The sequence below is a fragment of the Chiloscyllium plagiosum genome, unplaced genomic scaffold, assembly GCF_037043375.1.
Source record: "Chiloscyllium plagiosum isolate Xiang-an unplaced genomic scaffold, Cpla_swu_hap1 HiC_scaffold_10, whole genome shotgun sequence".
NCBI lineage: Eukaryota > Metazoa > Chordata > Chondrichthyes > Orectolobiformes > Hemiscylliidae > Chiloscyllium > Chiloscyllium plagiosum.
The window spans coordinates 66599538-66615826 of record NW_028270148.1 but is presented as its reverse complement, the minus strand read 5'-3'; the positions used below and the strand labels follow the sequence as shown (position 1 = coordinate 66615826).

The 16289-nt window shown below is 37.6% G+C and overlaps 1 long non-coding RNA gene across 1 annotated transcript in view; it reads left to right on the top strand.

The window, feature by feature from the left end:
• Positions 1 to 12567, top strand: part of LOC148148974 (uncharacterized) — a 155319-nt gene extending 142752 nt beyond the window's left edge. The window contains exon 5 of the long non-coding RNA XR_015758461.1: positions 10968 to 12567. This is a non-coding gene — a long non-coding RNA (uncharacterized LOC148148974). The remainder of the gene's footprint in view (positions 1 to 10967) is intronic.
• Positions 12568 to 16289: the final 3722 nt, after the last annotated feature.

The following is a 16289-nucleotide window of genomic DNA, read 5'->3' as shown; positions in this document are numbered from 1 at the left end:
ATTATCTAACTCAGCAATAAATTAACAACTGATCCTGCATCCACTGCCATTTGTGGAAGAGAGTTCCAAACATCTAACACCCTTGGTATGTAGAAGAGCTTCTTAACACCTCTCCTGAATGGTCTAGCCCTAATTTTCAGACTATGCCCTCTAGTTCTAGAATCCTAAACCATTGGAAATAGTTTATCTTCATCTATCCTGTCTTTTCCTGTTAATATCTTGAAGACTTTGATCAGATCCACCCCGAACCTTCTAAATTAAAAAAAAAGGCCTAATTTGTAGAGTAAAAATAGAATGCAGTAAATATACAGATCATCATTTAGACATGAAATACTCCACTGGAAACATTGGTGGAAACGACATCCGTTATCACATTTAAAAGGGAAATGGATAAAGATTTGAAAAATAAAAATATAATAGGACATGGGGAAAGGGCAGATGGGTTGCTGGGACAAATTACCTCTGTGCTTTAGAATTCTATGATTACATAGAGGGAAATTGCAACTTCTCCTCTGTCAACATCACTTTATAATGAGAAAGTGAGGACTGCAGATGCTGGACATCAGAGTCAAGAGTGTGGTGCTGGAAAAGCACAGCAGGTCAGGAAAGATCCGAGGAGCAGGAGAATCGACATTTCGGGCAAAAGCCCTTCATCGGGAATGCCATTCCCGATGAAGGGCTTTTGCCTGAAACTTCGATTCTCTTGCTTCGTGGATGCTGCTTGACCTGCTGTGCTTTTCCAGCACCACACTCTCGACCCCAACATCACTTTATAGGCCAGCCCTTCTAAATATCCAGGAGAAAACTGGCTGATGAAAAGATATGCTCCTCATGAGACAGTTGGGATTGAGTACAGATTTTTACTTAACCCTCCCCCAATTAAGAGCCCATCAGACAGGACAAATCTTCACTATAAGACTATCAGGAAATCAAATACAGATCACTAATTGGCCATTACGGAACAAGTATTTTACTGGCCCACTTCTGAATCTTATGCACACCACCAATAAACTGATCAGATGGCCCACTCTCTCCTTAAATTACATGTACAAAGGTTTTATTTTCAACAATTATACTTACTGTTTTTATTTAGGCATGTACGTTGCCCACTTAGTGACCATCCCAATAACTTCAAAGTAACAGCAAGTTCCCGAAGTTGAAATACAAATGTGAGATCCTTTTAAAACAATTTGACTGTTTTTGTTGTTGATGGAACTGCCAGTGGGATTGAAGTAGGGTGAGGATTCACATCAGTCTTTTCTGATTCCAGCAGTGAGGTTGGTGGTGCACTTTCATCTTGCTGTCTGAGTCAGCATTCATTCTCCCACTGTTTCCAACGACATTAGAAAATAACTCCTCCCTTTTCAGAGAAGCCATGTGGTGACAAATTGTGCTTATTAATGCCTTTTTTTTTAATTCTATGAGTACAGTTGTAGAGCAAATCATGGCAAACGCCAATTGATGCAGGTGGAAAAAGAAGTGGAAGGGACGAGGCAACGTAGACTATCTCTTTGTGCTCGAGCTATTGATGAAGAACAACCACAATTCCGCATTCACCAGATGTTCCATAGGTTATTTTCCCTCTGACATTGACTATCACAATATTCTTATGTTTAAAAAGATATCTAAACTTCAAGTTTATAGTGGAAAGAATAATTCAGCAAGGTTTCATGTTTTTAAGATTTTACATAGGAAATGACTAAAAAATGTCACTATTGACTAAACCCTTTTATTTTTGTTGGCAACCAGTACATTTAACTAACAAGACGTTAGTGCTCAGGTGGCATGTAGCTCCCAATAGACCTAAAGCTAATTCAGGATTTTGGAAACCTTTGAATGTGTTAATGATTCCTGTAGAAACAAAGTTAGCATTATTGATCAGGATATTCCCAACATTGCAAGAAAATAGCACATGAGGATGAGTTCAAGGACTGAAAGTATTCTTCTGCTGTTCACAGTAGAAAAAGAAATCACAGATTCACAACTTACTTTCATCACTGGTACAGCTGGAGTTGTGCTTGTTATCTCAGGAGAGTACAAAAGTTCAGAAGTCACATTCTCTTGTGCAAACTTTGGTGTGGAATTGGCTAGCTATTTCAACAACAGTTGTGATGTTAATGCTGAGGTGGATTTCAGTGATGCAGCCTATTACTTCCCATTCACATCAGCAAGAGGCAACAGGGTCTCCCTGATGGGAAGGAGTTGGCTGAAGATCTGGTTAAACTGGATTGAGTTATTTACAATGGGGATCAGTAAGAGTATTACTTTTATATATAAAATAGTTAGAGATCACAACCTTGAAGCAAGGAGAACAAAATGATCAAACTCAGCACCACAAAGCCAAAGTCAAGATAAATGATGGTGTACTGTGGAGATTTTACATGGCTGACCAGTGCCTTATACATATTTTTCAGCCGTAAGTCTGCTGCCATTGGCTCTCCCTCAGTTGGATGATGATGTCTCCTCTGAATATCTCCCATGGGACTTCATGTAACTGAATAGACTAATTCACACTCATGGATCTTTGGGCACATGAGACAGGATGTCCCATGACATAGCAGGATTCAGAGTGTGGAATTTGCTTCTTTTCTTTTCCTTCTGTATCACTGTTCAAGGAAAGCTGCCCTGGAATCCTGAACACTTTAGAGTTGAGTAAAACCAGACCCAATGGAGGGGATGCTTTTCAGCCATCTCAGCACAATGTCCCATACACTGTAAATGAGTCTCACTGGAGTTTTGTTTGAATCCTCGGAGAACAGGATTCAAGAAGGAACTAGGGTTAGTTCAATGGGTCTCAATTGAATCCAGAGAATGTGGGTAAGGCATTGAGACCAGGAGATCAGTGACACGTAGGAGGACCAGAAAAATACCAGCAACATCCCCGCATTCTCTAAAATCAATAACTGAAGAGCTGAATGCATTAGTAGAACAGGATCTATGTGAAGAAGAAAAGCAGTGAAGGGACAGCACCCACTGTGGACGTTCAAAATTGAATTTGGATTAATGGAGGCTATATAAAAAGGGAAATTATGTGATTCAGAATGATATTTACTCACTTCCTATTAGTTAACATTTATTCCAATTTAGTCAACAAAAGGAGCACTCAGTAATGATAGTTTTTTCAAATGTGCATTTGCAATTAGGACAAGGAAAGGAAGGACTTATCTTTCATTCATGCAGGGTTTTTTAAAAACTTTTTCATGGCATTTCGGCATCAATGTTAAGGCCAGCCCTGAACTGAATGGCTTTTCAGAAAGCAGCTGTAAGTCTATCACATAAAGTGTTAGTTTAGAGTCACATATAGGCTTCCTTCCCTAAATGACATCAGTAAACCAAATGGGTGTCATGGTCAATTAAATTAAAATTCCATAGCTGGATTTGAAGCCATACCTCCAGAGTATTAGTCTTTAAATTAAAAGCACACTGATATTACTACTGTGACCACTATTTCACCCATTTCAATATCCAACACTATTAGTTGGGGTGTCCATACCTCTCACAATATTCCAGAGTGTCATGAATCAGGTACTAAGTGGGCTGAAAGGAGTGCGCTGCCTCTTAGATAATATTCTAACTAGCAGTGAGACAGAGGAAGAGCACTTGGTAGAGCTGAACAAAATCTTCAACAGAATGACATCAAAGTTAAAAACCATAAATGTTACTTTATGGTGTCAAGCATAAACTTCAATAGATCCAAGCCTGGCCTTTGCAATCTTTCTGCATAAACCAATTTGGCTATCTCCGCTGTTAATTAATAAGCCTTCTCCCTCCTGCTTCCAATGCATTTATGCCCTTCCTTAAATAAAGTGACCAGTATTTTGCACAACATTGCAGATGCAGTCTCACCAAAGCCCTCTATAACAGAAGCATAACCTCCTTTTTCTATCCAATTACCCTCCTGATAAATGCTAACATTGTTTGCTGTACTAACCTCTTGTGACTCATGCCCAGATCCCCCTGCATCTCAGAGCTCTGAAACCCCTCACCATTTAGATAATATGCTTCTTTTTGTTTTTTATTTCTGGAAAGATGAGCAACTTTACATTGTCCCACATTAAACTTCATTTGCCAAATGCCCACACATGTCTTTTTGCAGCCTCATCATATCCGCTTCATAATTTACATTCCTATCTCTGTTTTGTGTCATCAGTGAATTTGTCAACCATATTTCTAAGTCATACCCCTTCATCTGAGTAATTTACATAATTATGGTCTCAGCACCAATTTACTCATTACATATTGCCAACCTGAAAACGCCCCACATACATCCACTCTCTGCTTCCTGTTAGCCAACCAATTGTCAATCCATGCCAATATTCAACGCTCTGCAACTTAACTGTTTATCTTCTGCAATAGTCTTTAATGTGGCTCCTTATTAAATGCCTTCTGGAAATCTAGGTGCAGTACATCCATGGTTCCCCTTTATCCACAGCACATGTTTCTTTCTCAAAGAATTCCAATCGATTGGCCAAACATAGTTTCTCTTTTAGAAAATGATGTTAATCCATGGATATTCTATGGAGTGTCAGAAAACATTTGAAGAAATGAAGAAAGTGCTGATGAGTAGGTTGCTTAAACTTACTATGATCCAAAGGAAAAGTGGTTTTAATGATTGATACGTTATTACAACAGTGACTCATGGTGTTAACGCACATCATCAAAGATGGTTTGGAGAAGCTTGCACAAAATTAGAAAAAAAAAGATTCACAAGTTGAGAAAGAAAAGTTACCACCCAGACATGGAGTTACTTAGTTTTGACAATGCTTTATAGTGGGAAGTTCACTTTATCAATCACGTACGCAGTTTAAAAGGGAGTGTGATCCTTCACGGCAGTGTGGCTTCAGAAATGCTAATCGATCTTGATGGTTCATCTGCACAATACAATACTCAATGTTGTAATTTTGCAGATCTCGCAAATTTGGACATTCTTTGGGACTTCCAATGTTGACTGATTTATTTCTAGCCATGGAGTTCTTGGTACATTATTTTACTGAAAAACTACCAGTGTCTGCCAGAAAAATTAGTGAATGCCTTCACAACAACATGGTGCTCAATAAAGTGAACAATTATGTCATGAATGGCTAGCTTTAAAAATGTGATTTTGAGAAATTGCAGGAATGTTTCACACATAGAAATGAAATAGATCAATGTTGCCTCCTTTTTTGTTGCAAATCATTATTCTGCCATGGTTTAGAGAGAAATGTTTTAAGAGGAATTTCATTTAGAACACATCGGGATAGTCTATGAACAGAGAACCGAGAAGTTATTTTTGTATTTAAAGGTAGATGGAGATATTGAAGAGCTGGTGAAAGGTTGTGAAGGATTTCTCAGAATGAGAAATGAGCCATTGATGGTTCCTGTTACTCCATAGTCAAACATAAGAAAACCATGGGGATATGTACATATTGACTCCTTTGAGGGAGAAGGGGAAACGTGCTGTTTTGGTCAATAGCTGTATAAAGAAGAAAAATGCTGACTATATTCCAAACACAACAAGTTCCAGAACTACTGAGGTTTTGAGAAGTTGGTTTGAAATTGTGGACTGCCAAAGGTGTTGGTGTCAGGTAATAGTCCACAGTTTACATCAGAAGAGTTTGAAATATTCCTGAGTAACAATGAAGTCAAACACATTTTAATTTCTGCATCTTACTAAGCAGTAAATGGTGTTGCAGAGAGAAATTGTGAAGAGGTCTTTCTGGACGATTTGCTAGTTAGACATGTTAAGTGGTTATTTCTTGTTTCTTTCAACATAGGCCAAACAATTTCCTGTTCTCTTACAAAAGAACTAGTCCAAAACAGGTTGCTCTCCTTATGAGTTAGTGTTTAAACATACTCCTAGAACAAAGTTTAATCTGTTTAAACATGTGTCATTAGCAATGTAAGAGAAAAGCAAGACAATGTGATGATGAGTCATGAGAAGCAGGAATGAAACATAGAGAGTTCAATGTTAATCAGTAGTTCATGGCAGAAAAAGATCGATCGTGACAAGGAGAAATATATGTTTAGAGTCATTGTAAAGAGATTATGTACATTTAAATATCAATCAAAGATTGACGAGATACTCGATCAATGTCATGAAGATCATTTGCTTGAAAAAGAGAAATGTGACAAAGGGAGAGCATGATAATCCTCCTACAGTCAAAATTCCTTCTACAGCCCAAAGTCAAAGACAAAAACATAGAAAATAGGAGAGGGGGTAGGCCATTCAGCTCTTAGAGCCTGCTCCATCATTCAATATGATCATGGCTGATCATCCTACTCAGTCACCTGTTCCTGCTTAGTCCCCTTACCATTTGATTCCTTTAGACCTAAGAACTATATCTTAGTCCTTCTTGAAAGCATCAATGTTTTGGCTTCAACCATTTTCTGGGCAGAGAAGTCCTGAGGCTCACCACTCTCTGGGTGAAGAAATGTCTTCTCATCTCAGTCCCATATTTTCAGACTGGTTTGGTACACCCAGTCATTGGGAACATCTTTTCTGTATTTCCATCTATTCCTGTTTGAATTTTATTGATTTCTATGAGATCCCTCCTTAATCTTCCAAATTGGAGTGAATACCTACCTAACTGATCCAATCTCTCTTCATGTGTTGGTCCTGCCATTTCAGCAATTGGTCTGGTAAATCTTTGGGAAAGAGCAGTAACCATTCAGGTTAATCAAAAGAATGTAAGAAGGAGGAAGAAGAAAGTCATTTTTTTCATTATTTGTCAAATAGTTACGTACACTTATAAATGAAACTTATCTTTTGTTACGAGGAAATAATTCGGCCAGCATCAGTTTTGATTGTGATTATGTTAAATAAAGGTTTGCAACAGAGCCTGTTAAATCTTCAGCTGTTGTTAAAGATGGTTTAGTCACATTGTACTCTGTGAAATAATATATGTACCATTTTATATCTTATTGTATATGCTTTTTTTAAGTAGGGAGGAAGTGTAGTATGTTGCAAGATCTAGGCACTTGGTTAATTTGCTTTCTGTGTTGTCTTTTCTCTAGAGAAGGTCTGAGTAAAATTAAAAACTGAAAGAACTACAGATGCTGTAAATCAGAAACAAAATCTGAAATTGATCCAAAACTGATTTCTCTCCACAGATTCTGCCAGACCTGCAGAGCTTTTTCAGAAATCTCTGTTTTTATATAAATAAAATTACTTCGGTTATAGGTGCCTGAGGTGACTCAGAGGTTATTCTTACATAGTGTGATACAAACCATCACTCATCATTACTCTTTACTTCCTTCACCATTCACTCATGTCCTCTTTCTGCCCATTTCACACCCCCTGCCACTCTCACTTTTGGAAGTCTTCTTGCTCCCATTCCTGTTCCGATCAACTCCTCATTCCTCTTCCCGTTCCTGTCTCCAAGGTGGCAGCGTTGCTATTTGCATCCAAGTGAAGGAAGAGTATCTGGAAAAAAACCCAGAAATTGCTGATTAAACTCAGCAGATCTGGCAGCACCTATGGGAAGAAAGCAGAGTTAATATTTTGAGTCTGATGACTCTTCATCAGAACTGTTCACAACTCGGAAAAAGTGGTATTTATGCTTGGAGATGAGGTTGGGGAAGGGGTGGGGGATGGACGGGGAAGTAAGTGGATAAGTGAAGTCAGAGTCCAGAGAGAGAGAGTTAAACAATGAATTTATGAATAGCAGGCCAGGAGAGAAGAAAATCTGAATAAGTGATAATAAGAGCAAAGAGTAGGAGACAATGGATGAGCTGTACATAGTATGTAATAACACGACTAGGGATAGGTGAAAATAGGTGACTATGCCAAAAGCAACCCATGTCATAACTGGACTGGGTGTGGGGCTGGGTGAAAATCATTAAAGGATGGAATCAGGTTTGTAAGTTATTGAACTCAACGTTGAATCCTAGAGGCTGTAAAGTCCCCAAGTGGAAAATAAGATGTTGTTCTTTGAGCTTGTGCTGAGGCTAACTGGAGTACTGCAGCAGGTCTGTGACAGAAATGTTGCCGTGGGAACATGGTGGTGTGTTGAAGTGGCAGGCAACTGGAAGCTTGGGGTTATTTTTGCAGATAGAGTATATGTGTTCTGCAGAGCAGTCACCCAGTCTGCGTTTTGTCTCCCCATTGTAGAGGAGACCACATTGTGAACAGCAAATACAGTAGACTGGATTGAATGAGGTACAGGCAATTGATGCTTCACCTGGAAGGTATGGCTGGGGTCTTGGATAATGGGGAGGGATGAAGTAAATGGCAGGTTTTACATTTTCTGCAATTGCATGGGAAGAGTCTGTTATTTTGTGGGAAGGTGCTGGGAGTGGAGGAGTGGATCAGGGTGTCAGAAAAGTGGTCCCTGCTGAATGCTAACTAAGGAGTGGAGGGGAATACCTGTTTGCTCATGGAATCGCATTGGATGTAACTGAAATGGTGACTTTTGCCTGGGAGGGTGGTCGGTGAGGACCATGGGGACCCTATCGTTACTGGAAAATCCTCCGGTGAGGAAAAAGATGGACATTTCTGAGGCACTCCTGCAGAAAGTGGCATCATCAGAACTGGTGGGACAGAGACAGAGAAACTAGGAGAATGGAATGGAGTTCTTGCAGAAAGCAGGGTGTGATGATGTACAATCGAGGTAATACTAGGAATCAGTGGGTTTGTAGTTGATATCAGTGACCAGCGTATTCCCACAAATGGAAAGAGAGATGTCAAGGAACGGAGTATCTGATTGCTGATGAGTGAGTGATTGATGGTTTGAGCAGAATGAGAGGTTGGTGATCTGGTGGGTAGGAGATACCATATGAAGGTGCATCCTATACTTTGCCCTTGGCAGTGTGAGGTTATTGAAGATATTCCACATACTGCAGGCAAGTCCTTAGGGTTAGACTGTGTGAATGGTTAGTGAGTTTTGAGAAGATTTGTAGTTCAGGTTGAGGTTCTGGAGGTAGGTTTACTCACTGAGCTGGAAGGTTCATTTTCAGACGTTTCATCACCATACTTGGTAACATCATCAGTGAGCCTCCGGATGACACACTGGTTGCATGGCCCATTTTCTATCCACATAAATAGAAAGCGGGCATTGCCACTAGTGCTTCATCTGGAGGCTCACTGATGATGTTACCTGGTATGGTGATGAAACATCTGAAAACAAACCTTCTAGCTCAGTGAGCAAACCTACATCTGTGAATGGTGTGAGGCCACCTGTTCCCATTCTCTCATAGAGGAGTTATACTGGTGTCCAGGCTTCCGTGGCAATGGGCTTATCTTTCCTTTTCTCCACCACCATTACTAATGGCTTCCATGGCATATGGAACACTTGAAGTCTTAGGTCAGCCTGACCCTTTATTTGCTAGCTTTCTTCTTTTATCCAAGAAATCCAGAGACAGTTGCACCAGTTTCTAAGGGTGCAGATTCCCTTTGTCTTTAAATGGTCCAAACTAGTAGCAGATCATGTTAGTCATGCATCCTACTGGGCCACCTGTTAAGTGTGCAGAGTTCATAAGCATGTTTTGAATTGGGTCCTTTGCTGAAATCATCTAGATGAAAGGGCAGTGCAAGATGTTTGTGGACTGGGAATGGATGACCACTGTTGTGATCCCCACACTCGGGTCTTACATCTTACATTTATACATTAGAACCGCAATCACTGATGACAATGCCTCTTTAAACAAAAAAAAAATCAGACAACAAGAAGGAATATTTTGCTATTAATGATATTTCTGCTACCATGTCATATTTTGTTAATGTACAAGAATGCTAATAGAATACAAAGGTGAGTTAGGAATCCCAACTAGGAATGAATTTGGTTATAATTGATTAAAGCCAGTCACAACGAATATTTTGTTTTTAAAAATCGTTGGCCTTTGCACAGTGCAGTAAAAATGTTCTGACTGTCATGCCTGTGCAAACGAAGAAAGCTAGAGTGATGTAATAGAGGTGATTGCTGCTGCCTCTGCTTGGTGCAGACTAAGCTGCTCCTTGGTGAACAGCCCCAAAGCCATGGATTTGATCTTTGCAAAGGCTAACATCTGTCTGCTGTCACTTTAGCAAGATTGATGACAGCCAGGGATGGGGATGAGGAGAGCGTGCTTGGAGCAGCCCCACTGGCAGCAGCAAGGCAGGCAGGGGTCAATGGCACCAGCTCACCAGTTGTCTCAGGCAATGGCAGGAAGCAGCCCTCATACCATGTTGGCAGTAATTGTGTTTGCTGTAGACAATTGTGCTGTCTGTGTTTTTGTGAATGGTACTCAGTAATGAAGATCATGCACTGTATTTGTACGTTGCTGGCCTAAATTACTGCATCTAACAAAACATTGCAATTTTGAATGAAGTAAAAGTGAAAAACCTGCCTCAGCCAAATTCCTGGCATTCATATTTAGTTCCTGTATAAAGTTATTTATAATCTGAAGAAAATCTTTCTGTTATTTTAGCTTTGTTCCTTTCCTGTAATTTTTAATAAGTGTTGCTGATATTGAGACACTGCAGGAGGTGCAACAAAGATTTAGAAGTATACTATTAGATGTGAAAAGCTGTATCTATCAAGAAAATCTGAAGAGGCTAGGGCACTTTTGACTAGAAGAGGCAAGGAAACGGGGTGGCAAGATAGCTATCTTTACAATAATGAAGAGGTTTGATAGGGTTGACATAGAGCAGATGTTTCCATACCTGTGGGGCAATCCATAACTGGAAACTAGGAATGGTCAATAATAAATAGAGTGGAAATTCAGGAGAAGCAGCTTTATCCAGAGGGCTTTAAGGATATGGAGCTTGTTTCATCAAGCGGTAGTTCAGCTGAATATCACAGATGGATATGAGGAGAACTTGAGTTTGAAGAGAAGGATATGCAGGTAGGGTTGGATAAAGTAGAGTGACAAAAAGCTTGTGTGGAGTATAAAACAGCCTGAATGAAACATCTGTATGTTCTATGTCATTTTATACTGTTTTTAATTCAATTCAAATAAGTATTCCTCTGACATTGTTGGTTAATGAAACAATGTATTACCTTTTCTTTAAGCTGAATACATTCAAACAACTCCAAACTTGACACTGTATTAAAAGTTGAAAAATGTGTTGCTGGAAAAGTGCAGCAGGTCAGGCAGCATCCAAGGAGCAGGTGAATCGACGTTTCGGGCATTAGCCCTTCTTCAGTGAAATGCTGTAAACAAACAACCTTGTGACACATCATGAGCACCTATAAATAAACAGACTTTGGCAGAATGGCTTGAGATCCTTACTTCAACAAATTTGAGATGAAGGCAGCACAAAGAATGTTATGTCATCACTGGTGAGACCAAGGATGCGCAAAATTATTTTAATCTTTTCAGAACTTGAAACCAGAGGCTGGACTCCCTTCAAAAATGTCTAATTGCTCCATAATATGTTAAAGAGCAATGTTGTAATAAGCTCCACCATCTAATGCTATATTATGAAACAATTGGTGGAGGTCTTATGATCATTTCCTTGTGGGCTGCAATACAATGTTTCCATTATATCCCTTCCACACTGATTATTTCATTGACGTTATTAAGCTGAATATATATAGTGCATTTTCAATGACAGTATTCTTAGAATAAAAACTGAATTAAACATGCCGTCATTACCTAAAGACTAAAAGATTCAACTTTTTTTTTCTCAAGCTCACACAGGTTTTAAAAAGCCTTTAATTCACGCGTTAAACAAACATTTGATTTGGTCACCCTATGAAGACTACACTACTATTTTGTACCATGGCAATGTTGTGAGTCATTTACAGTTTTTAATGGTTATTTGGTCCACTCCACTTTTCTAAATCAAGTTTATAAAGGTCTGTATGAGGAATGTACAGAAATACAGTTTTGAAACTATCGTATGGCTAAAAATGCATTTTGAACTCTAAAAGTAATTTAGTACTCAGAAGGTTAATTTATCTTGGGGGCATGTTATATTACCTTCCATTTACAAATATGAATTATATTTTCCTTTACATTTATATTTTATAGTTGATTGTTGCTCATTTTTGTATATTAAAATTCATGTATTTCAAAATAATATAAATTGCTTTTCCCTTTTAAACATTATTTTCCCCGAATGAACGATTGGATAACATAGAAAAAGGGTTTGTGCAGATTTTACTTCCTTGGCTTATATTCACAGTGAGTAAAAACAAAATGAATACCATCCATGTATAAATATGTAGACACGTAACAATAACATACAAATACAGCTACTCAATTACTCACATTTTTGTAAATTATATATGCCTAAATTTATATACTTGTATAAAAATGTCTATATGTTAAATTAATTGTCTGCATACCTACACAACATTTTATACTAAATTATGTGCATACTGTGCCATTTATAACTTTACATTGCAGATCCCACATATAGTTAATATACATCAGAAAATATTTATAGCCATATGTATTGTTTATGATAAATAATCTACGGTTGTCAACATAATTCATTTTACTATATTAAAGAAAAATGACTATTTCTCAAAAATGAATGCTACAGAAATTACTGGTTCACAATATCAAGAATGAGGTAATATAATTTTGGAAGTCCAAGTACATTGTAAACGCTACAGTTCATTTTAAATGCTTCTGAACTTTGACTGACTGACACGATCCTCAAATAAAATAATTAGACTTGAACTGTCTCATTGCAGGTTTGTTTTATAGTTTACAACCTATGACAGATTTTCGGAATAACTAATAATTTTACTCCGGATCTATGTGGTGCTAATCTGGTATTTAAACAAAGCATAGGAACATAAGAAAAGATGCATTTTTATATTATTACATGTGACATGATTGTGAAGGAATTTTAAAGATAAGTTGAAGGGCAACATCTATTATACATCTTTGAAGATGATGACAGTTATACCGTAGAATAACATTACAACCTTTGGAATAATTAAAATAAAAATAACAGAAGCAACAAAAAGGACAACAAATGTGTGCTGAGCAATGTATAACAATCCAAGAAATAAAACAATAATTCAAACTGCACTGATTTGTAGCAATCACATAAATGACAGAGCTGAGTTCTGTCAGCATTTTCATATTCAAAGGGGGGGGTGGGGGTGGCTTATTTTTTATAACTACTGAAACCAATGCAACTGGAGGCTACCGTGTCTTGTCCAGACATCAATGTCAGCACTATCCCAGGAATCTAGGTCATAGCAGCTCTAGCAAGATGAAAAAGAAAACTTAGCTCTGCAGCCATTCATCAGCACAACAACTGGCAAATAAAGATAAAAATCTGCCACTTACCTGCATTTACAGGCGGAATTTAATCATAAATATTTTAGTCAAACATCTGAAATATTTTGGTCCTTAGTTGTACTTTTAGCTTTAACCTTAATGGTTTTGAGGAGTTACTATTTAGTTTGCTTTTTGTAAAATGGGAGAATGAGCACAGGTGACAAGAGGCTGGGTGTGGGGGTGTGAATTAGGAAAAATGGGAGACAATATAGTTTACATGCAACCCTTTTTAATTTAGATTGGATGTACAGGCATGAATCATGAATAAGTTTGCTTGTGCTTTTCAGAGCAAAAACAAGCCTCGGCAGCCATCACAAAGTTTACAAAGAGGCCGGATCAGGATGGGCCCTGCAGATTTGGCAGCATTCATCTTTTAACAAAGTCAAGCATATGCTGCTTTGAGTGTAGCATCTTTGCATGCTCAATGACGTGTTTAATGTCACCTTTCCCATTGTAAATCATCCCAGAGTAAAACCGCAAGGGACAAGTACACTCAGAATAAAGCAAGCAGAGGGCTAAGATTCATCAACAATACTGTGTTTCTTTTTCCAGGGGCTTAGGTAATTATTTCTCCTTTCCTCCGACCCTCAAAAAAAATAAAAGATTTATATTGTGATACAGGCACCTAATTGTTTTAATTCCACATAATAAGAGAGTAAGTATTACATTGTAAAAAATATTGCACATCATTAATGACATGCAGAAACATCTGATTAATTCACATAGACAATCTGTTTTCTGGGCTGCTTGTGGAACTGCTGGTGTGAAGAGAGCTTCTGGAGGCATGTCAGTTAACATCAAACAGCTCAGCGTTGCCAGCTGTGATTAATCGAAGACTTTACAAGATTGTTTGTTATCAGCAACGTTTTAAATGGAATGTCCATGCAGTATATAATAAACAGGGAAGATCTCTCCATCACCTGAGGTAATGTATGTTCTCACTTTCAGGAAGGAGGACAAAGCAAAGCAGAGCTGTCAGCTCTTTGCTGCAGAAGAAGGTTTGGACTTATGCTGAAGTAATGGAGTTATTCATTTAATTTTCAGTCTTTGCAGTGCAAATATTTGGAATTAACTCATTTCTTGACAGTATATTATTTCAGCTTTGCTGGTAGATTTAGGAGATGTCAGAAGAAATATTATTAAAAAGCTACCCATAAAATCATTAAAATATTGATTTAGTGTTGACATGTGATCATCATATATTCTGTTACAATAGCACTCCTTAATTTGAAAAGAATGCTTTTAAATATTCCAGTCATAAAAAAAATTGAGAAATTAGTAGCTTTAAAGCACGTATCAAAATATAAAATGTGACTACTATTTTTGAATTCATGTTTACAATAGCATTTTTGATTCAAGTAAATTCAATTTAGTGATAACAAACAATAAATGGAACTTGATCTTAATCCTTTCCATGTTAAATAAATAAAAGCTGCATATAGGTACAACAAGCATCTCTAACCATGTTCTGTTATGTAAAATTAAAATGTTGTTTACTCCAAATATATTACCTTGGAAAACATTATTTTTAAATATCACAGCATCAAAATGGGCAATACATTTGTCAGTCTGTGTGAGCATTAACATATTGTCAGCCCCAACACAAGGGAATGTGGAAGGTTTGTTCCGATTATGACTGTACATGTGGCTACCTGGTAGTCGGAAGCTAGCCTTTGTATTGTTTGGGGAGGGGACTAGATAAAAGGGATTCAGACCTTGCTGGGTCTCTGATTTCTCTCCTCCACCTGTCTTAGATATCACCCTTGAGGGCAGTTAACCAACTAATGCATGAAAAAATTGCATTTTTAAAGTAATGTCTATTTTATAATAAATGGCCAACTGTACACAGTTCAACAGGAGTCCAGATACAGGCAAAAATGTAAACTTTGGAAAAATTTACAGAATGGCTCAGATGTTGAACTGCTAACTGACTACCAACACCCAAGTTTCCTTCCCTATCATTCAACATTTTAGTTTTTGTACAGGCATGCTATAAGAATAAATCTAAACAAGTGGTCTGTGCATGATTTGGAGATTGCCATTTTTTGTTTTGGTGCACAATGCAAAGTACAAAGCTTTGACATTGCATTCAAACTAAGGAGAGCACCAGCATCATTAAATTGGAAAATTCAGCCCATAGGGATATTCAAATGTTCTAGAATGATATATCATGACGTGCTAAACCCACAGCACGGACTACTTTTCCTTTATTATAATAATGATAAACTATGAATCATATTATAACTCTAGGCAAGCAGTAGAAATGAGATTCGCACAGGAAAAAGTTTTATCATTTTTGAACATGAGAAGCTACAAGATCAATGGTATTCTCCAATACTGTTTGACAATTTTAAAGATATAACACTGCATTTTATCATAGCTTTCTAAAGCGATGATGGGAAAAATCTATGAGCAAATGTAATAGAACCTTAACCTACAAAGTGTAAAGCACCTTTCTATTTTCTAACAATAGCAACTCCAAGAGATCAGCTTTGTGGGTTTTTATTATCAACATCCTACCAGAAAGAAAAAATCCTGAAAATAAGTGAAAACAACTCATCTTTTTTTAAAATCTATGAGCAGAATTTCTATCTTGAAGGGCCCTTTAAAAATGAGAACAAAGGTGATGACTTTGGTTAGGTTAAAATTATTGATCAGGCTGTTACCACGACAACTGAGGCCCCTTCTTCAGGTGTAAAAGTAATGTAAGGATATAAAATCCATGATCTGTTTTATTAGGTAAAACAAATCATCATCTCAGTAAAACTGGCCACAACATCCAGCAACACCACATAAAAGCATTTTGCTAAACAAAGGATTTTTAAACGATTGAATTTAGCTTCCTCTCATTATGACACAATTGTTTGATACATGCCACTCTCCCCATGTACTTCATTCAATTAAGAAGATAACTTTTTTTTATATAAATGTCACTTTGAAACTTCGAACTTTAAATTGTGCTATTATAAAAAATTCATGGCCAGAATGATCTGATAATTCAGTGTTCTGATACCAGCAGATGTTTTGTCTAACATGTTCCCCGAAGCTGTACTTTGCCTTCATATCTTTCATTTCCAGTTGCTATCTGC